The 8,947-nt window shown below is 49.5% G+C and overlaps 1 long non-coding RNA gene across 1 annotated transcript; it reads right to left on the bottom strand.

Moving 5' to 3' along the window:
* Positions 1–2,598: 2,598 nt before the first annotated feature.
* Positions 2,599–7,431, bottom strand: LOC128078245 (uncharacterized). The gene is made up of 3 exons (XR_008205443.1): positions 7,107–7,431; positions 4,187–4,571; positions 2,599–2,697 (listed from the first exon to the last, which is right to left on the bottom strand). It is a non-coding gene; the product is annotated as an uncharacterized LOC128078245 (long non-coding RNA).
* Positions 7,432–8,947: the final 1,516 nt, after the last annotated feature.

Genomic DNA, 8,947 nt, shown 5'->3' with positions numbered 1-8,947 from the left:
GTCTAAGTCTAACCCCCAGTGTCTAAGTCTAACCCCCAGTGTCTAAGTCTAAGTCTAACCCCCAGTGTCTAAGTCTAACCCCAGTGTCTAACCCTAAGTCTAACCCCCAGTGTCTAAGTCTAACCCCCAGTGTCTAAGTCTAACCCCCAGTGTCTAAGTCTAACCCCAGTGTCTAAGTCTAAGTCTAAGTCTAACCCCCAGTGTCTAAGTCTAAGTCTAACCCCCAGTGTCTAAGTCTAACCCCAGTGTCTAAGTCTAACCCCAGTGTCTAAGTCTAAGTCTAAGTCTAACCCCCAGTGTCTAAGTCTAACCCCAGTGTCTAAGTCTAACCCCCAGTGTCTAAGTCTAACCCCAGTGTCTAAGTCTAAGTCTAACCCCCAGTGTCTAAGTCTAACCCCCAGTGTCTAAGTCTAAGTCTAACCCCCAGTGTCTAAGTCTAACCCCCAGTGTCTAAGTCTAAGTCTAACCCCCAGTGTCTAAGTCTAACCCCAGTGTCTAAGTCTAACCCCCAGTGTCTAAGTCTAACCCCCAGTGTCTAAGTCTAACCCCAGTGTCTAACCCTAAGTCTAACCCCCAGTGTCTAAGTCTAACCCCCAGTGTCTAAGTCTAACCCCAGTGTCTAAGTCTAAGTCTAAGTCTAACCCCCAGTGTCTAAGTCTAACCCCCAGTGTCTAAGTCTAACCCCAGTGTCTAACCCTAAGTCTAACCCCCAGTGTCTAAGTCTAACCCCCAGTGTCTAAGTCTAACCCCAGTGTCTAAGTCTAACCCCCAGTGTCTAAGTCTAACCCCCAGTGTCTAAGTCTAACCCCAGTGTCTAAGTCTAAGTCTAAGTCTAACCCCCAGTGTCTAAGTCTAACCCCCAGTGTCTAAGTCTAAGTCTAACCCCCAGTGTCTAAGTCTAACCCCCAGTGTCTAAGTCTAAGTCTAACCCCCAGTGTCTAAGTCTAACCCCCAGTGTCTAAGTCTAAGTCTAACCCCCAGTGTCTAAGTCTAACCCCAGTGTCTAAGTCTAACCCCAGTGTCTAAGTCTAAGTCTAACCCCCAGTGTCTAAGTCTAACCCCAGTGTCTAAGTCTAAGTCTAAGTCTAACCCCCAGTGTCTAAGTCTAACCCCCAGTGTCTAAGTCTAACCCCAGTGTCTAAGTCTAAGTCTAAGTCTAACCCCCAGTGTCTAAGTCTAACCCCCAGTGTCTAAGTCTAACCCCAGTGTCTAAGTCTAAGTCTAAGTCTAACCCCCAGTGTCTAAGTCTAACCCCCAGTGTCTAAGTCTAAGTCTAACCCCCAGTGTCTAAGTCTAACCCCCAGTGTCTAAGTCTAAGTCTAACCCCCAGTGTCTAAGTCTAACCCCAGTGTCTAAGTCTAAGTCTAAGTCTAACCCCCAGTGTCTAAGTCTAACCCCCAGTGTCTAAGTCTAAGTCTAACCCCAGTGTCTAAGTCTAACCCCAGTGTCTAAGTCTAAGTCTAACCCCCAGTGTCTAAGTCTAACCCCAGTGTCTAAGTCTAAGTCTAAGTCTAACCCCCAGTGTCTAAGTCTAACCCCCAGTGTCTAAGTCTAAGTCTAACCCCCAGTGTCTAAGTCTAACCCCAGTGTCTAAGTCTAAGTCTAAGTCTAACCCCCAGTGTCTAAGTCTAACCCCCAGTGTCTAAGTCTAAGTCTAACCCCAGTGTCTAAGTCTAACCCCAGTGTCTAAGTCTAACCCCAGTGTCTAAGTCTAAGTCTAACCCCCGTCTACCACCCTCCGCACCTACCTTTTTCACCTACCTTCCAGTGTCCTTCCAGTCGTTGCCGTGACAAAGCAAGACACACAACATACATGTATTGTTTATTTGTTTATTACAGTCTGTTTCTGCAAGGCAGGGCTCATACAATCATATACATACGCGCTATACCACCAACTGCACATTGAGAAGCAAAACATGTAATGAATATGGGTCTCTGATTCCAAGACTTAGTTTATAGGCGCAGAATCCACACATTCTGTACATGGCATAACACAGTTTACAGGCGCAACTTAACACATATTGCATACATGGCACAACACAGTTTACAGGCGCAACTTAACACATATTGCATACATGGCACAACACAGTTTACAGGCGCAACTTAACACATATTGCATACATGGCACAATACAGTTTACAGGCGCAACTTAACACATATTGCATACATGGCACGACGCAATTTACAGGCGCAGCAGATGCATATGCAGTACACTTTAAGACATGGTTCGCATAGATGTCAGACCAACCAGAGAAAGGGTACAAAGCCTCCACACCCCATTAGTGACACCACACTTGTGAGAATGTTGCATACTGCAACCCACCTCAAAAGCAGTGCAGATCTCAGCCCACCCAAAGACATTGCAATTCTCAGAATGGCCACAAAGGGGCGCGAGTCTCAGACTGGCCGGGAGGAACAAAATCGCCTCCGACGGCCCTTGGTTACGGGGTTGGGTTAGCCCTGCCTAGGAGCAAACAAAGCAAGGCTAGCCCAACCCCGTAACCAAGGCAAAGCTAAAGCCAATTTGGCTTACATTAATTGAATGTAAAACTAAAGTCAATTTGGTTGAAGCCAATTGAATGTAAAGCTAAACCAATTTGGTTCAAATCAATTGAATGTAAAGCTAAAGTCAATTTGGTTTACATTAATTGAATGTAAAGCTAAAGCCAATTTGGTTGAAGTCAATTGAATGCAAGGCTAAAGCCAATTTGGTTGAAGCCAATTGAAGGTAAAACTGAAGCCAATATGGTTGAAATAAACCTAATGCAAAGCCAAAGCCAATTTGGTTGATGCAAAATGATTGCAAGGCTAAAGCCAATTCGGTTGAGATAAATTGAACACAGATGCTGAAATCAGAGCAACTCTCAAAATGGCCGCAATGGGGCGCGAGTCTCAGACTGGCCGGGAGGAACAAAATCGCCTCCGACGGCCCTTGGTTACGGGGTTGGGTTAGCCCTGCCTAGGAGCAAACAAAGCAAGGCTAGCCCAACCCCGTAACCAAGGCAAAGCTAAAGCCAATTTGGCTTACATTAATTGGATGTAAAACTAAAGCCAATTTGGTTGAAGTCAATTGAACATAAAGCTAAAGCCAATTTGGTTGAAGTCAATTGAATGCAAGGCTAAAGCCAATTTCGTTGAAGTCAATTGAATGTAAAGCTAAAGCCAATTTGGTTGAAGCCAATTGAATGCAAGGCTAAAGCCAATTTGGTTGAAGTCAATTGAATGCAAAGCCAAAGCCAATTTGGTTGATGCAAAATGATTGCAAGGCTAAAGCCAATTTGGTTGAGATAAATTGAACGCAGATGCTGAAATCAGAGCAACTCTCAAAATGGCCGCAATGGGGCGCGAGTCTCACACTGGCCGGGAGGAACAAAATCGCCTCCAACGGCCCTTGGTTACGGGGTTGGGTTAGCCCTGCCTAGGAGCAAACAAAGCAAGGCTAGCCCAATCCCGTAACCAAGGCAAAGCTAAAGCCAATTTGGCTTACATTAATTGAATGTAAAGCTAAAGCCAATTTGGTTGAAGCCAATTGAATGCAAAGCTAAAGCCAATTTGGTTGAAGCCAATTGAATGTAAAGCTAAAGCCAATTTGGTTGAAGTCAATTGAATGTAAAGCTAAAGTCAATTTGGTTGAAGGCAATTGAATGCAAGGCTAAAGCCAATTTGGTTCAAGTCAATTGAATGCAAAGCCAAAGCCAATTTGGTTGAAGCCAATTGAATGCAAAGCCAAAGCCAATTTGGTTGATGCAAAATGATTGCAAGGCTAAAGCCAATTCGGTTGAGATAAATTGAACGCAGATGCTGAAATCAGCGCAACTCTCAGAATGGCCGCAATGGGGCACGAGTCTCAGACTGGCCGGGAAGGAACAAAATCGCCTCCGACGGCCCTTGGTTACGGGGTTGGGTTAGCCCTGCCTAGGAGCAAACAAAGCAAGGCTAGCCCAACCCCGTAACCAAGGCAAAGTTAAAGCCAATTTGGCTTACATTAATTGGATGTAAAGCTAAAGCCAATTTGGTTGAAGTCAATTGAACGTAAAGCTAAAGCCAATTTAGTTGAAGTCAATTGAATGTAAAGCTAAAGCCAATTTGGTTGAAGCCAATTGAATGCAAGGCTAAAGCCAATTTGGTTTACATTAATTGTATGTCAAGCTAAAGCCAATTTGGTTGAAGTCAATTGAATGCACACGCTGAAATCAGCGCAACTCTCAAAATGGCCACAAAGAGGCATGAGCCTGAAAGTGGCCTGGAGGGAACTCAGATGGCATCAGAAGGAAGCGTTGATTGGCCTGGGAGCAGAAGGGCCCTCAGGAAGGGTGCGGGTGGGTTGGATCGCTGGGCTGAGGCCCATGGGATGAACTGCAATGAGACCGAGCGCCGCATCCCACACGCTGCCTGCGATGACCTTGGTAGGGGCTTGTGGCAGAGTGACGGGAAGATCATGGAAAGGGAACGGAGCGGGGATTCGGGTAACGGTTGACCGAACCGAGCTGGCGGTGAGTGTGGGAGGCCTGGAAAGCCGATGGCATCGCAGGGGGGAAGTCATCGACTGGAAGCGTCGAAGGCATCTTCACCTGTAATACAGAGACACGCTTTAGAAGGAAGAAGGCCGAGACCCAAACTGTGCTCACCGTCAGCCCACCCCCCAAAACGTGGAAGCCAAACACCGCTCTAAGAAAAGGCTTCAGAGTAAGGTTAGGAGTATTTAACAGGAAAGGTGTTAGGGTTAGGTACATCAGGATTAGGGTTAGAGTGACCGTTAGGGAAGGCCAAGGCAAAGGCAGGAGCAAAAGGCAAGGAGAACAGCCGAGGGAACGCCAAAACAGAGGGCAAAGGGATGGGAAAGACATGGAGAACGCCGAAGGTCGCGTCAGAGGTCAGGCCCAAGGAGAAGGCCGCAGAGAACGCCAGAATGGAGACCAAAGAGATCGACGCAGAAGGCCAAAATGGAGGGCGAGGACCGTGAGAACGCTGCAGGGAAGGCCGATGCAGAAGGTCAAGGGCAATGGCCAAAGAGAATGTGGCACAAAAGGCCAAAACCAAAGGCAAAGAGAATGCTGTAGGAGAAGACAAAACAAGAGGCCAAAGGGAATGTGGCAAAGAAGGCCAGGAGCAATGGCCGAAAAGAACGTGGAAAGGAACGCCAAAATAGAAGCCAAAGAGAATGCCGCAGGGAACGCCAGAACAGGAGGCCAAAGGAAATGGGGCAAAGAAGGCCGAGGGCAACGGCCAAAGAGAACGCAGCCAGGAACGCCAGAACTGAAGGCCAAAATAAGGCTGTAGGGAATGCCAGAACGGGAGGGAAAGTGAACGTGGCAAAGAAGGCCAAGGACAAAGGCCAAGGGAATGTGGCACAGATGGCCAAAGCCGAAGGCCAAAGAAAACGCAGTGAAGGTGGCCAAGGGCAAATGGCCGAGAGAATGCCACAGGGAACGCCAAAACAGGAGGGCAAGAGAACGCAGCAGGAAAAACCAAGGGCAAGGAGAACGCTGCAGTGAAAGGCTGGAGGCGATAACACAGAAAGAAAAGGACAGGCAGCATCCAGGGCACCACGAAGTGCAATGAAGAGCTCTGTGAACCCTACCTTGTGCCTCGCTAAGTAATGAGTAAACACCGGTGGGTGAGCATCGCCCTTACCTGCTGGGCAGACAATTACCAGCCAGCAAAGCGGGGTTCCGGGTATCCCAGGAAATGCAGATTCCGGTTCCTTGCTGCTGCCTGAAGAGCCGCGCATCTCCGTGCTGTCCTTACAGCGCTCGGCAGCGCCGCAGCTCCGCTGCCACCTGTGGGACACAACGCAGTAATGAAGGCGCTGCCCCGCATGTGTGGGGCTGCACCCTGAGCACAATGCTGTAATGATGACACAAGGGTTGTAATTAATTATAATTAACGTTAGGGATAGAATTAATGCTATTGATAGGGTTGAAGTTACAGTTGGTCTAACATCAGTATTCTGCACTACAATTACAATTAAGGTTATTTGACAAAACATGGGGCACTATTTTTACAGCAGCATTCAGGGTAAGAGACATTTTCAACACTGGGTCAAGGGTTTGGTCTACAGATACGCTGCAGGTTAACAAAGTTATCGTTAGAACTCCCATTCAGCTGTGGGTTCAGGTTAAGGTTAATGTTAATGTATCCTCGCAGCTAATCCCAGAGTGCCAAAAGCAAAGGGAAACAAAACTCCCGTGGAAAGCCAAGGTAAATGCAAAGCAAACAGCCAAGCTAAGGCAAGGGCAAAAGCAAAGAGAGCACCAATGGAACGCCAAGGGGAGGACAAGGAGAACGCAACAGGAAAGGCCGAGGGCAAAGGCCAAGAGAACGCAGCACAAAAAGCCGAAACAAAAGGCCGAGGGAACACGGCATGGAATGCCCAGGAAAGGGCTAAGATAACATGGCAGGAAGTGCCAAAATAGCAGGCAATAGAATGCTGCCAGGAACGCCAAAATCAAATGCTGAAGAGAAAGTGGCTACATAAAGCCAAGGGCAATGGCCAAGAGAACATAGCATGGGACACAATAACAGGGGGGCGAGGGAATGCCCAGAGAAGGGCAAGGGCCAAGAGAACGTGGAAGGAAATGCCAAGGATGATGGCCAAGAGAACACGGCAAGAAACGCCAAAACAGGAGAGCAGGAGAACGCAGCAGGGAACGCCAAAACTGAATGCTGAAGTGAATATGGCAAAGAAAGCCCAGGGCAACGGCCAAGAGAACTCAGCGTGGAACACAAAACCAGGAGGACAAGAGGATGCCCAACCAATGGCGACGACTAACAGAACATGGAAGGAAATGCCAGAACAGGAGGGCGAGAGAACGCGGCACGGAACGCCAAAACTGAATGCTGAAGTGAATGCGGCAAAGAAAGCCGAGGGCAGCGGCCAAGAGAACGTGGCATGGAACACAAAAACAGGAGGGCAAGAGAATGGAGTAGGGAACAGCAAGGGCAAAGGGAATGAAAACGCTGCAGTGAAAGGCCACAGACAAGCAGAACACAGAAAGGACAGGCAGCATCCAGGGCACCACGAAGTGCAATGAAGAGCTCTGTGAGCACCGTGCTGTGCCATGCTAGGGAATGGGTAAACGCTGGTGGGTGTGCATTGCCCTTACCTGCTGGGCAGACAATTACCGGCCAGCAAAGCGGGGTTCCGGGCATTCCAGGAAATGCAGATTCCGGTTCCTTGCTGTTCCCATAAGAGCCACGCATCTCCATGCGGTCGTTACGGCGCTCGGGAGTGCCGCAGCCTGCTGCCACCTGTGGGACACAAAGCGGTAATGAAGGCGCTGCCCTGCAGATGTGCCTCTTTCACAAACCTGCACTCCTTTCTCTGATCAACGTGGCTGCACTCTGTGTGCGATGCTGCTTACCAGCAGCACTGAGCTGGGAACAACAGACAAGGAGAAGGCTGAGGTACCCAACAACATCAATCTTCCATCTACTCTGATAACTGCTCATTACACACTGCCCTCACCTTTGGTTTGGTAGATTCAGGAAGCAATGCCGGTCCCACAGAGCCCTCCCTATCCCACACTGTGATGGGAGATCAGGTTCTGGACCACCTGAGGACCCGAGCATCCAGGAGTCTTTGGGTCCTGATGAGTCCCAGAGCTCTGAGGGAATTCAGTGCTGCATTCACCGAGCCACTCTCAGTGGTACTTGAGAAGTTGAGGCAGTCAGGTGAAGTCTCTGGTGAGCAGAAAAAAGGCGACAGCACAGCTGTTACTGCAGATATAAAGTGTGACCCTGGGAACTGCCAACGTCAGTCTCACCTCTCTGCTGCAAAAAATCATGGAGCAAATCCTCCTAGAAGGGACTCTGAAGCACGTTCCAGTGCGTCACCACCCTCTGTGTGAAAAGCTTCCTCCTAATAACCAACCTAAACCTCCCCTGTCTCAGATTAAAACCATTCCCCCTTGTCCTCACAATCCACCCTTGTAAACAGCCGTTCCCCTTCCTGCTGTTCCCCCATTCAAGTACTGGAAAGCTGCAACGAGGTCTCCCCCAAGCCTTCTCTTCTCCAGGCTGAACAAGCCCACTTCCCTCAATCTTTCCTTGTAGGAGAGCTGCTCCAACCATCTGATCATCTCAGTGCCTCCTCTGGACCCGCTCCGTGAGCTCCACGTCCTTCCTGTGCTGGGGGCCCCACGCCTGGATGCAGCGCTGCAGATGGGGCCTCACAAGAGCAGAGCAGATGGGGACGATCACCTCCCGCTCCCTGCTGGCCGCTCCTCTTTTAATGCAGCCCAGAACACAGCTGGCCTTCCAGGCTGCAAGCCCGCTCTGCTGGCTGACGTCCAGCTTCTCATCCACCAGGATTCACAAGCCCTTCTCTGTGGGGCTGCCCTCAAAGTGTTCTTTGCTGAGTTTGCACAAACATCTGGAATTGCTCCTTCATCAGCGACATTGACAGTAGGGTGGAGTGCACCCTAATGACACCGAGCTGTGGGGTGCGGTGACACACCAGAAGGACGGGATGCCATCCAGAGGGACCTCAACAGGCTGAGTAGTGGCACTCAGCAATGCGCCTTCCAGCCCAGAAAGCCAACCGTATGCTGGGTTCCATCCAAAGATGTGCGGTCAGCAGGCGAAGGGAGGCGGTCCTGCCCCTCTGCTCTGCACTGGGAGGCCTCACCTGGAGGTGCTGCGTCTGGATGTGGATGTCTGCAGAGCAGGACAGATGTGGAGCTGTTGGAGCACATCCATAGAACGGCCACAAACATGAACCGAGGGATGGAACGCCTTTCCTATAAAGACAGAGAGCTGGAGCTGCTCAGCCTGCAGAAGTGAAGGCTCCGAGGTGATCTGGTAACAGCCTTTCAACACCTGAAGGGAAGAACAAGGAAACATTTAGCCTAGACATAAAGAAAACCCTGTACAGTGATGGTGGTGACACAGCGAAACAGGTTACCCAGACATGATGGATGCCCTGTCCCTTCCAAGGTGACGCTGG

The sequence above is a fragment of the Tympanuchus pallidicinctus genome, unplaced genomic scaffold (genome assembly GCF_026119805.1).
Source record: "Tympanuchus pallidicinctus isolate F22 unplaced genomic scaffold, pur_lepc_1.0 scaffold162, whole genome shotgun sequence".
NCBI lineage: Eukaryota > Metazoa > Chordata > Aves > Galliformes > Phasianidae > Tympanuchus > Tympanuchus pallidicinctus.
This window is presented reverse-complemented; position numbering and strand designations above follow the sequence as displayed.